Source organism: Lepisosteus oculatus, chromosome 15 (assembly GCF_040954835.1).
Source record: "Lepisosteus oculatus isolate fLepOcu1 chromosome 15, fLepOcu1.hap2, whole genome shotgun sequence".
Classification (NCBI taxonomy): domain Eukaryota; kingdom Metazoa; phylum Chordata; class Actinopteri; order Semionotiformes; family Lepisosteidae; genus Lepisosteus; species Lepisosteus oculatus.
The window spans coordinates 27,739,051-27,759,576 of NC_090710.1; the positions used below are offsets into that span (position 1 = coordinate 27,739,051).

The 20,526-nt window shown below is 36.6% G+C and overlaps 1 protein-coding gene across 2 annotated transcripts in view; it reads left to right on the forward strand.

Annotated features, from left to right (window-relative positions):
* The first annotated feature begins 13,840 nt into the window (after positions 1–13,840).
* Positions 13,841–20,526, forward strand: part of col8a1a (collagen, type VIII, alpha 1a) — a 41,133-nt gene continuing 34,447 nt past the window's right edge. The window contains exon 1 of one of the 2 annotated variants that reach the window (XM_006639181.3): positions 13,841–13,921. The gene's annotated coding sequence lies outside the window, so the exon portion shown is untranslated. Of the gene's footprint in view, positions 13,922–13,943; positions 14,106–20,526 lie in introns of those variants that run through there. The other variant, XM_015364025.2, reaches the window with a different exon arrangement.

A 20,526-nucleotide genomic window follows, 5' to 3' on the forward strand; every position in this document is an offset into this window, starting at 1 on the left:
GGCTGAATTCTAAATACAGGCAATTGGAAATAGTTTTAACACTAATGTATTTAATACGTTTGAACTGTATTTTGTTTACTGAAGAAATTCCGGTTTGTAAAACGATGTGCTAAAGCTTATAAAGCTGCATTAATCACACGAGCAACCCACCCCAGAAATTTTAGAAATAAATACATGAACTTCACAAAAAGTGAGAATATTCCAAGTCTGATTTTCAAGGAAACAAATGTATTTAGCTACCAAAGTTATCTGAGTTAATTGTAATAAAAATATATTTAAACAACGAGTACACAGCTGTTGTTTCAATACATGGTAATAAAGAGTGCACTTTGGCTTTACAGTATTATTAGTCAAGATCTGCGATGCCATACTTTTTCTGCAAATAGTTTGTGTGTTTAAGTCAAGCTTTGCTTCCAAGGGCAGTCATTACCCTCTCATTTCATCAGTCTGGCTTCTGCCCATTTCTGTTTAGCTACATGTTTTTCTGTCCATGGTAAATCTGCATTTCTATTACAGCTCTCAAGATTGACTCCATGCCAATAAATGTCACCATTAAATGATTAACATTATTTATGAGAGCTCCAGTGAAAAACAGAAGAAGGTGGATTTGTGCAAGCATTTGTCATGTCCGGGATAAATATATTTATATGCAGTTAGGGAACCATTATTGCCTGACAAATCTGGCATTTAGTGTTAACCTGCACAGCTGAAATTGTGGGTTCCACTGAGAATTGGAGAACAAGGATATAATTTAAGCACTTGCAGTCAATCCTGTAAATATGAATACCTCTTCCATACTTGTGTGATTTCACTTCGAGAAGACAGGCCAACTTGCAGTCTGTGAACTAAACTTATGATGAGTCATTAAAACTCATAAGGACATGGATCTCTAGTGTGATGTCATTAGGGAGTCTGCATATGACAAACTGCCTGCAGATTCAATAAAAAACTTAATATTTTTTGTTCCTTGTGGGCATATTCTTGACACAATAAACTATGCATAGTAATAAACTCATATGCCATTTTTAAATGTACACATGGATTTCACAAAATGAACTCCCTATGTGTTCCTGTGAAGTCTGGAAGTCAAATATTTCACTTTCTTCTTTTCATAAAAAAAATTGAAACAGGAGAATAGCACAGTTATTAGGATTTAAACTTCAGTGATCAATCAATCCTGTATCCTAGAGAACACGTGATATTGTTGCATCTGGAACAATCATCGAATGAGTTTACTGCACCTCATTTTTTCAGACACTCTCTAGAGTGCAATGAGTGCATCACTCGCGAACTTCCAGGTAACATTACCAAGATCTGCCAAAGCTGTCTTGTAGCTATGAGATGGCTTTAAACATTTAATATGCAAAGGTTCACAGTAGCAAAGGACTTCACCAATAGTAAGTTAGGTTGGTGATACAGTAGTTGTTTAATTTTAGCATTATATAATGTGTAAATCAACAGTAAACAGGCAATTTGGTTGATAGCAAGGTATCTCTGGTGATATGGTAGGTAGATATAAACTGAACAATCTTTCCACAGTCAACAAAAATCTAAAGAACTTTAAGTATCCATTCAGAAAATATTAATCAGATTGTTTTCATAGTTTTAGCTACACTAGCATTAGCTGATTCAAACATTCACTGTTGACGAAGGCTGCTGTAGAATCAGCAGTAAGACATGAGCCAGGGAGGTAGGTTTGACCCCCTGGGAAAGCAGGCTGAGTGGACCTGGGAGCTACAGTATCTGGAAGGAAGTAGAGCAAGATACATTGCTTGCCCCTACCTGGGATTGAACCCCAGACCTTCAAGTCAGGAGTGAGGCACCCTTGCCATCTGAACTACCACAGCTCCGAGACACATGCCAGAGCGCATGTAAGTGGGAGAACAGGAGGTATTTCTTCACACAAAAGGTTGTGGGAGTCTGGAACAAGAGGCCAAGCCATGTTACTGAGGCCTGAACACTGGCTTCGTTCAAGAAATGGCTAGATTTGATCCTTGGCTCAATTAGCTGTGAAATACACCAATGAACTTGATGTGCCAAATAACCACCCATTGTTCACAAACTTTATTTACTTCTGTAGACAAACTTCCACTCCAACCTTCCAAGGTCCATGTTTCTAAATATAATCCCTGCCTATTGTGTATGAGTATGCCATTTATATATGGGAAGCGAATAGCAAGCAAATACCTGAATAATACCAGAAACAGGCTAGCTGTTGAGTTACTGCTGATCAATTGGGTGTTTAATCTAAAACATTTCAGTCAGTTGCAATTATACATGACTTAACGTGTACTCTTTTGGGTTCTATTACAACTCGCAAATGTTTTTTTTGTGAATCTACTACATGTGGTATCTGAGGTCAGAGTACTATGTGCGGAGTCCCTTATTGTAATACGTACAAGGACGCAAAGGAATCCAATACGTTTTGCCTACCATGGGAAAAAAGGACAAAAAAAGACTATAATAGTTATAGCCTCAATGCATCTTTCTAAGTAATGCTTTAGAAGGCTGTCGTTGAGACAGAGGCTTGAAGCCCCTGCTAGAGCTCAAGAGACCCAGTTCAAATGTTAAAGGTCACAGAAAGTTTGATCAGCAAGCCAACAATAGCCAATGAAAAAGTTGTGTAAACAGGTGGTGAGATAGCAAAAGGTCTGGTTTATGAACAAAAAAAACAAAACAAAATGAATGACCCAGAAGCTCCCAGGAGGAATCCTATAATCTGAGGAATGTGAACCTGGATGATTGTCTAAAAACACATTGTGATGAGCCCAGACTTTTTCTCCCCTCTTCTTCACAAAAGAGGGGAAAAAGCAACTCTGTCTTTCCAGCACATTCACTCCTGGCTATAGAGTCAGTAAAATGTCTTCTGGTTTTCATTGCAGGTTTTAACTGAATGAAGATTCGAAGTCAGGTATAGTGTCTAACCTGAACCTGTGGCCCTCCAGGAGCTGTAGAAAATATCAGTGCTGCAGATCCACAGTATGTATAAAAGCAAACTAAAGTCACAAAAATGGGAATAGTGAAGCACAACATTTTCAAAATAACATGTATTTTTATTGAATGAGTATAAAAGATGTGAACTGCGTTAATGACACATTATCGGTTACCACAATGGAGTTATGGCAAACAATAATAAGACGTTATATGGATTTGAAATAGTGTTAATTCCTTATTTAGAAAACCCATTTTTAGTAACAATTAAAATTGTTTTTCTCTTATCCATATCCAATACTTAAATGTCAAAGGACACAGTACTCCAATGGGAAATCCTGCTTGTGTCCTGTACTAAACAGAGAAATTGGACCGTAACTGCAAAGTCTTCATTAAGGTTTTAACTAAACAGCAGGAAGAAAAGTGAACAGCAAAGTAAACTGTCTTTCTCATTATAGGCCTCATTATATGTGCTTTTGACACACTTGTTCAAATGCATTTGTGCCAGCATTCTCTCACAGTAAACAATTTGGACGCTGCTGTTGGAAAACAAATCCTGAATGTGGAGTAAAAGCCAGGAAGATTGAAAACGTTCTTGCACAGACACAGCCTCCTGGGAAGATGTCAAGATACTTCTTCCAAAAAGGTGTTTTAGTCTCAGTCGTTTTGCCTTGAGAAGCATCCCTAATGGTGTTTTTTAAATCAGACCAGTCAGTTAATTTTATTAGCCATTTAAATCTTTCAGCGATTGAGACTAGGGGATTTGGCACAAGTCAGAATAAAGAGAAATGGACTTAACAGTGTTTTCAAATGGCACTCGAGTGAATTGAAATACCACTGAGCAAAGCAAGGCAATAAACACATTTCTAGGTACATTGAGTATTAACATCAATAATCATTCTATAAATACAAACAGTGGCATCAGCTCTGCTTTTTAATTATCAAAACCCAATAGAAATATGCAATATTTATTTAAAGAAAATAATAATTCGAAAAAACAATTTTAACTGCTGGTTACATTTTATTGTCTCTTCTCTGCATTAATTTTCTGAGAGAACAGTTTTTGAGCAGACGAGAAGCTCTTTGTTACCTCAGTATCGGCCCATATTGTATCTGTCTGTGTTGTTTTCCACTGCAGCTATTAACCAAATCTCTTTATGCAGGAAAACAAAACATGATACTTTTATTTACATGGGGGAATCCAACAGATGCAAATAATTATTGTACTGCCTTTAATCTTAGAGCATGCAAATAACGTGGTATAATTAGTAAGAGAAAAATCAAGGCTTTTCCTGAAATTATTATATAAAATAATCTAAATATCTAGAAATGCATGTTTTTATTAGTATGTTTTGTGTTTTTAATTTGGAAAACCTCAACAAATTCTTTCCAAGTTACAATATGGGGAAACTGTGGCCTTCATTAAAATGCTGATATAAATCTAAATATATGTTGGAGAGCATGAATACTTCTGCCATGTTCCAGACATTTTTGTAAAAAACACACCTTCACTTTACAGGGTTCCTGAGTGGGTAATTGTGCCACGGTCTACTGCAACCTAGACTCATACAGTGAAGTGCATTAATTCCCAAATCAAACTTAAGAACTCCATGTCGGTGTTCCTTGAACTTCCCTCACAGTGTTGCCATTGCAAAAAAAAAATTAGCTTTACCCAAAAATGCAGAAGAAGAAATATATTAAATGAAAGAAATTTCTTGTCATTTGTGCCTCTGTGAAGTGAAAAGTCTGTAAACCTACTTCCTGTCTATTAAAAATAATAGTGTCTAGGATACACCTCTAAAAAAGTACTTATTTCAGTTTTCTGCTGCAACTCTTTTCTTGTCCAGTGCAAGCTTATGATTAAAGACAATAATAAATTAATCAGAAATAGGTTGTCCAACACTCAATGGAAAAAGTATCAGAACTTTTTTTTATAAAAACATACTTGCTGACTAAAGTAGGTAGGTTTTTTCGATGCTTAGTACATTAGTCCAGACAAGTAAGTAACATTACTCACTTAAGATTTGTGCGTACTAGTAAATAAACTGTAGATTTATAAATACAGCAGCAAGTGAAGCATCTAGGGTTAATTTTGTGATAAGTTACTTCATATTTCAACAGATATTTAACTAATATTCTTTAATTCTAAAGATAAGTGCATTGTTCCATAGCTATATAAGTGATGAGCTCCTTTGATGCTCAGTATACAATTCACTACCTTTAGGCATCTGGTGTGTATTCAACAAAACCACAGGGTAGAAGCTGGAACTGAAAAGAAAATTTATTTGAACAGGAAAACAATGGTAGCCTGACACTTGCAGCTTACCTAGCAGGAGTGACTATCACATTGCTGTTATTAAAATGTAAAGTAGATCCCAGGGCATCACAGTGGCACAGTGTTTAGCATGGCTGCCTTGCAACACTGGGGCCCTGGGTTAAGTTCCATTTCATCTGTATGTTCTTGATGTGTTTCAGTGAGTTTCCTCCAACAGTCCAAAGTCGTACAGCTCTTGTAGGTTAATTGGTTTCTGGTAAAAACAACTGGCCTTGGTGTGATTGTGTGTGTGTGCCTGTGTGTGCCTTGCAATGGACTGGCGTCCCATCCAGAGTGTATCTTGCCTTGTGGCCTTTGCTTGCCGGGGATAGGCTCTGGCTCCCTTATGATCCTGTACTGGATAAAGTGGTTGGAAAATGGAAGGATGGTTGGTAAGCCTATCCAAATCCCAAATTCTTAGCCAGTTTGTTTGTCGTGGTGATTGACTATGTCCGCTCTGAAATAATCTGTCTTGTTGAATTGTATTACATGATTGTGCTGCCTTGCTTTTCATGGACTAACAAAGAGCACAGAGAGATTTGTTTTCAAAACACTGTCTATTCCACTTAAAATACTTCCAACTTAATTTTTTTTCTTCAAAATACTACATATTCCGCTCAAAACTGTGAAGTGAGAAATATATTTGTCTGAAATGGAACAAAACATTCCATTATAAATTGCTTAACAATTGTTGAACACTCTTTTTGTTCCAGGTGGTGGTGTATTCATTTTGTTGATCTTTTTTATAGTTCTGGTTGTGACCTCTGTTGTATGTCCTGTAATTTTGTTGGCTTCTGTAAAAAGTTCTTTAGGTTGTCTAAAACACAATAGATTTGAGACAAATGGTATTTCTCAGACAGTTATGTGAAACAAAGTGATTTGCTTGTAAATGGGATACATTTATTATGTTTTAGACTTTATCACAGCATATATTAGACTGATGCATATTGTCTAGTTTGTTATTGGCTCTTGACATTTCTCGATTTAAAAAAAAATATGAATTGTGGGGCTCCATTTTGATAATTCTTTTTTTACAGATGTTTTGTGTTGAACTGGATTCTTGGCACTACAAAAGGGTCTGGCTATGTTTATATTACAAATATGCACAAAATCACAACAGTCAAATGAAATAAGAAGTCAAGTTGTTTAAGAAGCACGTGGACATTCTTGTTTCCAGTCCGTGAGTGTGGGATTAAATTTGTTGGGGGGATTTTATGTAGCCAAACGTTCTAAAGCACAATGTATCAATTACCACAATAAAAATTATATTACCAATTCAAATAAGTAAACCATCTAGGAGGTTACAAACTAACCATTCATTATGTGCTACCATCCTAGAAAATCTTTCTATAAACTCACTCTCATAACTTTGTGGTGACTTCTCGATAGTCACTGTACAGTATATTCCATCGACAGACATTTGAAGATACGAAGTCTTTTCATTCTCCTGATTTTGAGGCTAATCACATTTCCTGTGTTAGTCTTGTAGTGCATTTTAGGTAGCAAAAGTTTGTTAAGTCATGTCTGACATACTGGAATTTAATTTCTAATTGCTTTATAATTGATCTGTTAACCTTTAGGTGTGGTGCAATTATGTTAGTTTCAAGTGTAGCTTTCAATTTCTGAATTTCTGAAATTTGGTATTTGATATTGGGTATTTTTAACTAGGAAAAAAACTGCTACACTTTTGCTTGTCTGATGCAGGCTGAGAAATAAGAACATTTTGAGATTTTTTTACTAACATGTACAGAACATGTTTTGAGGTTAACAGTGAGAACTATAATGCATTTATCTTGAGAATTGTGAAGCCAGTAAGAATATGAATAAACATCATGTGCTTTAAGCAACATAGCAAAAAGTTATGTAACAGTGTCCTGTCTGGTTAACCACCAATTATTCAAGACTATTAATCAAACAACAGGAAATTAGTATTAATTATCATGGTTTAAGTGGCTATGGTTTTGACAAAGTACCAGAAAAGTATTAGGTTTTATAAAGCAAACCACAGGTTGTTGTAACGGTGTGGTAAGAAAAATATGTAATATAATCTTGGTTTTACATATTGACAGACAATCTGTAAGGAGAAAAGTTGTTTTTTCTTACCCTTACTCTTGTTCCACTGGTGTCCCTCAAGGTTCTGTGCTGGGTCCCTTGCTATTCTTGCTATATACCCATGCCTTGGATTATCTTGTTTCCTCACATGGATTATTATATTACTTTTATGATGCTGCTGCTCAATTCCTTCTTTTATTCTTTTACTGTAAGTGATGCTTATGTCTCCTCCCATATCCCTGCCTGTCTTACACACATCTCTTCCTGGATATATACCTTTCAAATTTAACTGCACCTCATTTTTTCTCACCTCAGTTTTTTTAGCTTTTCCTTATCTCTTTCCCTCATGATTGCACCATCACCTTTGCCAAAAACCCATTGACCCATCCCTCTCCTAATCTCAACACATTTGCTCTCTGGCACATTTCGCCAAAAACATCTGGAGCAATTTTTAAGAAATCCTCAATTTCCTTACCAATCATTCTGTACAACTAATAGCCCAGGCCCTATCACTGTCCCATCCAAACTTGTGATTGCCTTTTTTGCCAGCCTCCTTGGTAATTAGATTTTTCCTCACCAGCTCATTCAGTGAGTGTGGGTCTCCTCGCCGTTTCTCTTCCCTCAATGTTTGGCTCCCTATTGTAGTGTACATCTGTTAACATTAGTTCTTACCTACCATTGTCTCTGCTCCTATCTTCAGACTCTCAACTCCAACTCTCAGCTTTCTTGAATTACTCACAAGAGTAATTCCTACTCTTCCCCTCTCTTTGCACGTGTCTCTTAGTCTGCCAGATTTTCTGGACACCTTCTTTGTTCTCACATTTCTGTTCATTCTTCACCCTCACTCCTCAATGGTGGAAAAAACTACTCAGAGAGATCAGAATTACACAATACATGCTCTAGACAATCTGTTTAGACAGCTCCCGACATTTCTCAGCTGTCAGCTACATCCTTCAGTATCTCTTAGTCTCTATCACAGTAAGGTTTTCTCAAGCCAGTGATGTAACTTGTTATTTACTATAACTATGGAATGCCCATAGGATGCATTAACCCTACTTGTATACTGTCATAGTCTTTACTGTTTTTATTGCACTTTGTTTGCACAGCTCTTTCATTACTGCTCAGATTTGTGCTGTTTTAAAATTTTATTTTCATCTTATTTTATGATTGTTCCTTGTTTTTAAACATTTTTTGTATATACAGTAGGTCATCCTGGGTAAGAGCATCTGCTAAGCAAAAAGTGTATTTTCTTAATTACTTAAGAAATAAATAATAATTTATTTCAGATAATTATTTATTATTTATTTATTAGTTTCATGCAAACTTACATTAATCCCAATTCCTCAATGTCTATGAAATACAACACCTTCAGGAATGCAATTTGTGAGATAAGGGCTTGTGTTCCTAATATAATGATATCATATTCTAATGTGATCTGAATCACAGGATCTAAGAGAAGCTTAGGACTAAACATTAAAGTTACAACACACTGTAAATTGTTGTATAGCATAATATCCAGAGTATATGAAGCTGCAATTAAATGAGAAGAGTGAAAAACAAATATCATTTGGATGTATTTGAGAAGGTGGTCATACTTTTCATTAATCTGTTGCTTATACAATACATGTCTTACACATAGGATCTATTTAAAAATGCTTTGAAATACAAATTAAGCATTCCATACAGGCTGTAAAGTGGCATGACTTATCAATATGATTTCTTTAGTATGCAATGCATCCATAAAACACTAAAATGTTCTATAATTTCCTTACTAATCAGAATTAAAAAAATCAGCTGTATTTCTAATCAGCATATTAATTGTTCCGATGATAAAATCAAATCTGATGGCTTGTTACAACAAACCATGCTAATCACCCCTGATGAACATTTCCAACTTTTACACATTGAAGTTCTAAATCAAGAAATGTGCCAAACAACACCAATGTATTTGAAGCACATCTTTCCAGTTCTAGATATCCAGAGACCAGAAAACAAGGATTTGACTGAAACGTGGAGTGTTAGTACAGTGTCAAAAAAGATGCAACAATTTCTAGTTATCTTTGATTTTAACTTAATTATGGACAAATAATCTGTTTGCTGCTTGCAGACTTTTTGGAGCACGTGAAGAACAATGGATCACAGCCTACAAACATTCAAAATATTTTCCTCCCAACAGCCCAGAGAACAAGCAACCAATGTCAATCCTGTTTTCCACACAAACATCTTATATCAACATTTTGATCTTTCTGCATTTCATCATGGACATCAGCATATTTGTTTTTCAAATTATGCAGAAACCTGCTTAGGCTATGAACTAATGCCTGTCTCACAGTCGTTTAATGACAGATAGCCTGATTTAGGCTACAGCTGCTTTTCTAGAGCCAAGCTGGAACACACTGAACCATGTCTGAGAAGACTATTATTCACTTTTATTGCAACGTTTCCCCAAAAAGCATGCATGCATGGATACCTAAATACACACAATAATCAAATACTTCAGAAAATAGTACAAAAGGTTCTGACACAAAAGTTCAAGCCTCTGAACATTTTACCAGTCAATGATACGATTCCATGCATAGACATGTTGTACTGTATTGTTAACAATGGAGATATAGACCATGAAACGTTTTTTTTTTACAGCGACACTGCATATGTTTTGGCCAAGTTATATGCTTGTTGAACATGCTTTATAAAATGGACAGGTGCAGACTATTTGTGGAGACATTATGCACCTGAATAAAAATTAAAGTATAATTTATGCAAAGTAACTGACAGGAAAGACTGAAATAACAGACTGCTGCAAATATCCTACAGGATTCCTTTGTTTTGAAAGAGGTTATAGAAAATGTCTAAGATTTGACTCATAAAATAAGGCCAAGGGTAGTTTCTGGTTCCTTGTAAGGGCAACTGCATGTGTTCAACATAAAACAAACACTAGCAGCAAACAAAATAATTCATAACTCCTTTAAAGCCCAAACTCCACTCAAAGCAGCACCCTGTATATCAGCTGAGACAAGTAGTCTGTTTCCTCAATGCCTTCATAAAGAAATATAGAAGCCTACATTAAGAAACATTTACAGAGTTGTATCTACCAGCAAAAAACACCCTGGTTTAATGATTCCTTATGAACCATAGGCACCTTTTTTTGCCAACAACCATCCATGTTCACATTTCAGTTCAATTAACAATTATTCAATTACTTACAGCTTTCACACTACTTGTAAGCTGATGTGTCCGAGGCCCCCTAGTGTTGGTCCTGTGGTCATGACAACCTCTGACTTCACTTCAGCTGAAGACCATCAATCCACCATGGGACTCCTGCCCTGTTGCTTTGCTTTTCTTTCAAGAAAATACTTTCAGCACTGTTTTTTCAGTGGTATTAGACATTAAAAAACTAAAAAATTGAAAGTAGAACATTATTCACTTCTATTGCCTGTACGTTTTTATTTGGCTTGAACCACAGTTATGAGCTGAAAATAAACAGTGGGCAAGAGGGTATGACACTTGCAAGTGACACAGCTCTTCTGAGCTTCTTGGCTCAACTGTTACACACAGCAATGCATCACAGATGATCACCGTCAAAATATCCTGTCTTTAATCCAGGAATGCATATGACAGACAAGTAGAAGCCAATAAGTTCTATAGCAAGTGTTTTAGGCTCAATTCATGGGGAAGGGTCCTGATTTGGCTGCACCTGAGCTCTCAGCTTCATTGTTGGTCTATTTGTTTTAAGTAGCTGCATGGTTCAGCTCCTGACCTGGCTTGATAAAGGCGATTTATAGGCAACTGTAGTTTACAATTGAAGTTAATATGTATTTTGTAAGAAATCAACTGTATAAAACCTTAGATAAATCCTATGTAGGTCTTAGAAAATAATTAGGTTAACTGTTTAATTGACTACTGATAGTTGGGGGATAGGTGACTAAAAAAACTAACTCCAACTCTGGTCCTGGAGACACCCAATGCAGTAAGGTTTATAGGTCACTATTAAATCCCAAAGTTCTATATAATTCTAACAAGGTTACTGTGATGAATTATACAGGTTATGTATAGTTTACGTAATCCTGGAGTTATTGGAAGCTACATTCTGAGTAGGCGTACTCTTATAATAATAATTATAATAATTGCTTACACTTATATAGCGCTTTTCTGGACACTCCACTCAAAGCGCTTTACAGGTAATGGGGACTCCCCTCCACCACCACCAATGTGCAGCATCCGCCTGGATGATGCGACGGCAGCCATAGTGCGCCAGAACGCTCACCACACATCAGTTATCAGTGGGGAGGAGAGCAGAGTAATGTAGCCAACTCATAGATGGGGATTATTAGGAGGCCATGATTGGTAAGGGCCAATGGGAAATTTGGTCAGGAAATTTGGCCGGGGTTACACCCCTACTCTTTTCGAGAAACGCCCTGGGATTTTTAATGACTACAGAGAGTCAGGATCTCAGTTTTACGTCTCATCCGAAGGACGGCACCTGTTTACAGTATAGTGTCCCCGTCACTATACTGGGGCATTAGGACCCACATGGACCGCAGGGTGAGCACCCCCTGCTGGGCCCACTAACACCTCTTCCAGCTGCAACCTTAGTTTTTCCCAGGAGGTCTCCCATCCAGGTACTGACCAGGCTCACACCTGCTCTTCAACACTCTTTAACCCTAAAGGTCAAAGTTCTCATAACTAAACATATTACTTAATTCATGAAGACTGTTTTCAGTCGTTATACACAGGTGCCCTATAATGTTTACTACAGTAGATTGGGACTTTGCAGAACCAGCAATGTAGAGCTCTTTTGTTTGAGACCCCGTTTCCTAAAAACACCTTTATCAAGCCAAGTTAGGAGCTTAACAATGCAGCTACATAAAAAATAAGGAACAAGTAAAGGTTTATTCCATGTTGTAAAGAGAAGAAAAGAAACACAACATTTCAGCTGTGGGGCCTTCTTCGGGACAGCCGAAACCTTGTATTTCTTTTCTTCTCTTTTCAGCATGGAATAAAACTTTACTTGTTCCTTTGCAGCCTACACATGTTGACGCAGCCAACTACTTGAACTAAATAAAAAATTGACCAATGGGAGTGGGAGCTCAGATGGAACCAAACCAGACATCACCAGGAACCTTCCCCATGAATTGAGTGTATAATTGGACTACATTTTACACAAGAAGTCTGGAAATGCTATATTCCTACATACAGTATATACAGTAAATGGGTTACCAGCAACTGTACTTTCAAATTCACCATTGGCTTGAAAGTATGATTCTCGAAGTTTGTGTCACGCTATATTTAGTGTCACAGTGATTTTAAATCCATGAAAAACAAGACTAGACTAAATTATTTCAATTGTTTTCTTTTTATTGGATAATTTACCTGTTATTACAGGCTTTATTTCTTGGCAGTTTAAATTTGCCTATGAAACATATTAAAATAATTTTACTGTACGTGAATGCCAGTAGGTCTTAATTCAGTTTACTAAGGACTTTACTTCCACAAAGCTGACATTTGTTATGAAGGTCTTTATCATTATGGGTTACATATCTACAGATCTAAAAAAAACAAGTGTGTGGTGTTCAATTGGGCAAAGCAATGAAATCCAGAGGGGCCACTGGTGTTTACCTGATGTGAAGATGGTAGACATACATTTTTGAGACAAGAACTAAACAAGCTCAACTAAATACTGTTTATACACAACAGACATTCAAACGTGGCCAGAGAAAATAGGAAAGCTAAACTGAGCATCCAAGATGATATCTTTTAAAAAGTGCTTTAGTTCTAGATGAAATACAAACAAACATAAGTCTGCAATAAAAAGGACACTCATTACAAAAGAATCTTTAAAATAAACAAGAACCTCACAGGGAGTATATGGCAGACAGCAACATTGCTACACAAACACAACACTTTAAATAATGGATAAAATTTGAACCAGCTGTGGTTTGTGTCCTTATGACTTCAGCAAGGACTCTACTGTCCTCAACATTTGCCAGTGAAGACAGAGGGCCCAGAGGGTCGTTCTCAGATGTACCATAAAACATCACAGCCACTGCATGAATTGAGGCTGAGATAAGTAACTAACATTTACACCTCAAATTATGAGCTGGAAATCAAATACAACACATTGTAAACACAAAGAGACTAGTTTTAAAGCCTCACCCCAAACCGAAGAAAATAATTTCCTTGAGAAGAGGAAATGTTACACAGCTCATCTCGCTTTTTAGTAACTAATTCAAGGACTGTTAAAACAAGAGTTTAAAACAGTTGTGAATTCACTCTTTTTAGGAATCGCAGTGCCAGAAATCCTACTGAAAGTGATGGTTTATGGTCTCTCCCCACTGCCCCGTGTTTAAAGAATCCAACTCCTTTGCCTCACACTTTCACAGCCTCCTTCTCCACCCCACTCACACCCCTTTTCATTTCCCTCGTCTGCGGTGTCTGCTACAGTGCCTGCCTGCCTGCCTCTCTCCAGGTCTACCTCTTCGACTGCCCATCTCCTAAGAAGGACTGGGAAGCTCCACCCACCTATTCATAAAAGCCAAGTACAGGCTGCCAGTTACTGATCAGACCGCTTTCCCAGTTCTCTGCTTGCAGTGATTGCTCCTCTCACTGGAGCTTGCACAGATCAAGGTAAGCACCTTTTTTTTTTTAGTTGCCACCCCATGTGTTTCACAGAGAAACCGCCGTTTGCAATTGGATGCCCCAAAATTCCACCTGTTCCTCTTCAAGCTTTTTGTCTGCTTTCCATGTGTTTTTTCTTCCCAACTATGAAAAAGAGGTCTGACTGATCAGCCTCTATACCAGGGTTGCCCAGGTAAGGAGATTCACAGCTGCTTGCAATGCATTACCATTTTGAAGACCTAAAGACAGTGCCTGAAAGCGTGCTTTATTCGGGAGTTGAGGTTAGAAATCACTTTATTTTTTGTTAACCGCTAAAAGCTGCTGTGGTTTAGTGTGAAAGTCATGCATGAGTCAGAACTTGCCGGCAAGAATGTGTTCATTTCATCTGAAATACCAGTATCCTCTGGTGAGAAAAGAGGGTTTCCTTGGAGCTCTTTTCACTGACAACATTTATTTGTATGGTGGTGGAGGAAACCACAAATAGATGGCATTGTGATCTGTAAGCTTTTGTGTTATGGGAAAGGAAAGGGTATTTAAAATTGCAGTCAGTAAAAACTGATTTTCTGTACCATGAGTGTAATATGGATAGACATATTAGAACTACACAGACTAATTAGTGAATCACCTGCCAATGTTAAAGAGAAGAATAAGACATTCTCTAGAAAGATAAGAGAACCTTTGCTTTATTAGATAATAAATTGATCAAGTGGTAAACTTAATTACGCAATAAATTTTAATCAAATTCTTGCATATGTCGATTACAGATTTGGTTTTACTTTATTGGTATTTTTATGTATAATAAAAAATCAAGAATTAAAGGTATTCTTGAATATGAGCAATGAGCCAAGATGGACCGAGATTATTACTGTCAAAAGGGTAGTTGCATGTAAAATGTAAGCCCATGCCAGTATTTTTAAAATGTTGATGATACTGTGTATAATTGCCATCACATGTATTTGCTGTTGTGTTTCTCTTTGCTGCTCATAACAGTGAAGGTTTTGATACTATTGTTTTTCTTAGCCTCTTGACATAAATTGCCTGTCTCCCCTCTTTGCTTGCCAGAATTACATGGCATGTGACCTCATGTGTCTGCGGAATGATATCTCTGTACCGGTTCACTAGAAAAAAAAAAACGTCCCCTTTCGCATTCTTCTTCCACAAAGGTGCTTTTTTTAAAGGTGCAGAATTTGAAACTTCAGTGTGGTCTCCCCTCAGCTGCACTTTCTCTGGGGGAAAGTCAATTTCCTCAGGAATTTTGCAGCTAAACCTTAACATGTGCAGTGTGTGAACTGGGACCAGTGTTCTGTTTGGTGCTTACAGACAGTATGGGTGTTAGAATCTTGAATGGTTAACTCCTACTGGATACCTCTGAAATGCTGTATCTACATATGGAGTGGATCAGAGGATTCTTAGAGACAGCACTGATCTCCCTCCATCAATGCCAATGAATTGGCTGAAAGCAGTAAACAAAATCTCTGTACTGTATCTAGCATGTGATATACACAGCTTTTCTAGCCTGTGACTGCATTAATGTTTAAATGTATTAAGTATAGCATGCCTGTAACAGTAGGGGATCTGCACTATGATTTAGGGCATGAGAGAATGATTTTTGATAGAAAGTTTTATCTCTATTTAAAAAGATGCAGCTCTTCTTTTCTTCTGTACTTGCAGTTATTATACAAATGCCTTTGAATAAATATGTAATGCATCCCGTCTTAAGAAACAATTTGGCACACTTTTTTAAATTCAACAGTGATTCACAAAATTGCACAATCAGTCCTATAGGTTCTATTATTAATTCAGCAAATATGCTCATGCATCCTTGGGATTCTTAAAAACTGGTACATTGCATAATATTCTTAGAGATTAAATATTCTAAGAGTTATAAAATTTGGTATTCCATACTTTCTTAAATCATATTTTGTTTCACATACAGTTGTGTCCTTAGAATTTAAAAGATGATGGAAAGGAAAATATTATTGTGAATGTCTGTATGATAATATCCCTTTATTTTATTCCTAACACAGTGCTCAGAATTCTCACTCTAATAATATATATATAATAAGGGAGAAGCACACACAGGTTGTAATCAAAATGGATTATGTAGGATTCTTATTTTGCAATTCCAAATTATTGAGCGGGTATTTTGTACCTGTTTAAGTTTTATTATTAATTAGACTCCTAGATGTTCAAGGTTTATATAAAAGTAAGATAACCACTTCTCCCTCAGCATAGAACAGTTAAAATATCCCGTGTTTGGTGTTATTGATTATTTCTATGACATTCACTATAACCCATTCTACATTATTCCCTATCTCATATTCTAGCATATGAAAAATGTCGACCTCATTTTAAAATTCTTCTGCCAGAAATATGACAAGTTCTGTGACTGCCTTATCGTGGATATTCAGTGAATTCTGGAACAGAGATGGCTGTCTCCACAACAGTCAGAAGAAATGTATAGCTGATGCTATTTTCAGCAAAGTTGCATTGCATGAAATCTAATTCAGTTCAGTGAATAAGCAGTACAATACCTAACTTATATAACAGTTCTATTTTCTGTCCTGTCCTTTCTTTCAAGACTCTGACACGACCACACCACATCCTTAACTGATCAGCCTGGATAGCCAAGAGAGATAAAAAGGTCATAGTGTTCGAGTGATAAACGTGAAGTACTCTTCTCTAGCTGTGAATCAGTCCTACATGTATTTTTGAGACAAGTTCAGACAAACGTACATAAATTGAATTTGTCCAATGTTAGTTTTACTCTCAAGGAATATTGCTCCACATGCATGGATATATTACCAGACTAAAATGAGTTTACAGAGAAACAGAGTAATACCGTCAAACTCCATCAAGAGCAGCCGACAGTTTGATTTCTTTTTCAAAACTCTGTATCAAAACAAAAGCTGCATGCATAGTTTTCGTGCTTTGAAAATGTTCTGCTTGGTGATAAAGCATATGCAACTTCATCTTGGGGTTTCAATTAATTTTACAAAGTTAAGGTGTTTGATAAAACTCCCAAGAACAGGCTGCAAGGCCTGTCCAGTAAAAGTAACTGCTATATTTTACTACTTATTTATGTATCTAAAATGTTGAGGCTTTGTGGCTCAATCTATGTATGTACATAGAGTGTTGTCCTGTTTCTGATTAGTTGCCAATAATTCTTTAAAGAAGTTAATTATAAATAAAACCACTGCTAATACTCCTTTCATAAAGGCTATACTCTCTACTTTAAGGTAAAAAACTAAATCTTAAATGTTGGCAAAATAGGTTGTTGTTTTTTTTTCAAAATACAGTGGTCTACAATGATCACATTTTACAATTACCTGATAATCGTTAAAAGGAAGTTTGGGTTCTGTTAAATTTTGTATTTCAGATATTACATATTTTGCTTTACTTTGCAAGAAGCTGAAAAGAAAACCATGCATTTCAGGCATAATCTCCATTCAGACAAGCTTTTGGCCCATATTAACCACAGTTCCTTTTCCAAGAGCTAAATTCCTAAGCGGGAAACAGGCATCTGGAGACATGATTGATGGAACCACAAGTAAGCAGTAACAGCACATTCTCAAGATCGAGCTACTGTTACCATAATATGTTTTGTTGCCAAAACTGTATTTTGTTGTATTTTATTATATTTCCCACTTCCTACATCTTTGTGATTATTTTAATATCTTTTTGGGTTTAAAGTTCTATTTTATTTTGACTTCATACTATAAGCCTATCAGCAATTTTCACAGCGAGCTTTTTTGCCAGTGACACATTTCTCATGTATTAAAGACTCAATACCAGACACGTATGATGAAAAAACAATATTTATATAGGTCACACAGGATTCTGATATATATTGAACTTAAACATATGATACCCATTCCCTTATACAGATTGAGTATTGAGTATATACAATATTCTATAGGACATAGAATATTGTATATACAATGTACATAATAATGCTTATGTGTGAAAGAATGGATAGAATGAAATAGGAAAATTATCTTCTTTCATCACAACAGTGACCTTTAACAGAATTAAAAATTGCATTATTAAACTAATTGTATGGATATTTGGAAAAGTCTGGTATTTTTGGATAGGATAAATCATGTGTTGGCCGGCCATGGGAAAAAGCAATTTTTGAGGGCCTAACCTGTTTGTCTTAAAGTACCCTGAATGCTGTGAAGTCAGTCTAGATTTTGGATTTTATTGAAACTGAGAGAGTTGTAATTCACACTAATCTTTTGCTGGAATGTGATAAGGCAAATACTTATCCATGTGCTATCCATTCTCTAGAAGTTCCAAGAGTCAAAATGTCTTTGTTAAAATAAGAAGAGATTTTTTTTGGAATTCAGAACAAAGAAACCAAGTGAGATGTGCACAGCCTTGTTTTACTGTCTTCAGCTGTGTTCTTGGACCTGTAACAGTCATATCAACAGAACACTCTTCATAGTGTCTGGTAAGACTACTGTAGATTATTAAATAATAAAATGAGTAACCAACTGAGTATTGGTTTTGATGTCCCAATTCTATGATCTTGTTAACATATGGAATTCCACTAAAATAAACATTATTACAGTATATTATCTTTTACTGAGTTAGATTTGAACAGTTAAATTTTGAACAGCAAATAATATTAATGTTAATATTCAAATTATTTCATTTTCAGCAACAATAAATAAAAATATATTCCTTCATCTAGGGTTTCTTCTTGACTTGATAGCTAGCAGTGCTCACTTGCTTTTCCTGGATGTAACTAATTTCTTAATATCTCTGATCCGCATGTCGGTGCCATCAAGCTTTGTCAAGCGCAGGTTCACATTTTTACATATCTCACAAGGTAGCCCTTCCTTGATCCAGTGGCAGCTTGATGGCCGACAAATCTCCCAAAAGTACAGGACCACGGACAAATGTCGAGTATGTGCCTTAGCCTAGATCTCCGTGACGTCGTCACTCATTCCAGTGCCGCCTTGGTGTGATGGCTGCTGGCTTCACTGGTTTCTCTTCATGCCCACTTCTTGACGAAGACTTGAGGGTTTTGAGGATTTTGATTAAGACCACTCCAGATGGAACCAGGCATGGAAAACCTCCCAGCCTTTCCCCGCCTTTCCTTGATGATTCATACTGAGTTGGCCGGGTGGCAGTGTACCGAGAGCTCTGTGGCTGTAGCCAGCGCTCTTCAGCTCACCCTCCTCTGCCGATTGCGTGTCAGGGTTTGTGTTTTCAGCCTCTCTTCCACGCTCCACCAGTTTGTAACTGCGGTAAACTATAGTCACTGACATGTGCTTGCTCCATTGAATGTGATTTTATCACACTAAGATTTCCTAGGTGTGCTTTATATCTGCTCTGGCTGATGCAGGTGATGACTACAACGACTCAAAAGATTTATTTTCTAAATAACACAACTCCCCAGAACAGGGTGGCATGAAGGTAGTGCCTTGGAAGTGTGTGTGTGTGTGTGTGTGTGTGTGTGTGTGTGTGTGTGTGTGTGTGTGTGTGTGTGTGTGTGTGTGTGTGCAGTAGGTACTATATGTTTTTCCTCTGCTCAAAAAAAGCTCTTGGCTTTTTATCAATCCATGGCCCTGTGGTGGAGTGCTGTTCTGGCCAGGAGGAGATCAGTTATATGTTCTTAGTCATTGTGCTGCTGGGGTAGTCTCCTGCTTGCTGTGACCTTTACTGGGTTAAAAGGCTTGCTGATAATGACTGAATGGACATTTAGTGTTTAATCACACATTAAAGTACATTAACATTTTGTACAACCTATTTAAAAAGCCTAGGGCTAAACCAGGCCAAAACTATTTCTGGCAAAATTGTATAAATTAAATATGAAGCATTTTCCTTCCCCTTCAGGAATTTTACATATAAACAGAAAGTTTAGTTTAAAATAAAACTTTAAAATTTTATTTAAAAATAACATATTTATATTGCTAACACTTGTACTTAATTTTTAATCTAGAAGTGATACATACAGTATAAGTGGAAAATTATTTTATTTTTTTAAGATGGTGGCTCCTCGTTTTTAGATTTATTTTAGATATGGACTTTTTTGCAGTGTGAAACTGTGGGTTCTCTGAAAAGGGTGGAGACCAGGAATTTCCTGGACAGCTGCATTAACTTTCTTTTCACACCCCTTCACTATATTAATACAGCACTGCTTTCCACCCATTTTATGTAGCTTTAAGATCTTAAGATACTATTTAATAAAGGTAACAGCAACATAAATATGAAGACAAATTTACAGGGGTACATAAGACAGTTACAGTTCCATCTTTTCAGTGAATAATCACAGAACATTTATTTTTGGAGTCATACCTTTAGCATAAAAAATGTTCAGGAATATAAGAAAAGATACAGTGAAATCTTGCTCATTTTGATATAAAGTAGTTAAGTGAAGATAAAATTTCATCCAGCCATTTCTTCTGTGTCTCAACCACTTGGCTGGGACGTTTGTTCCAGCAGCTGACAGTCTTCGCACTGTTAAGAAAAAGTGTTTTCTATTCTCTGTCTCAGCTAGGATTCCCTGTTGCCATGGAATGGTGAGCCCTAAATGCAAGAACTAGTTTTGATAGGTGGCGTAGTACGAAGCAATTATGAGGGTGCTAGGACCTTTTTTCACTTGC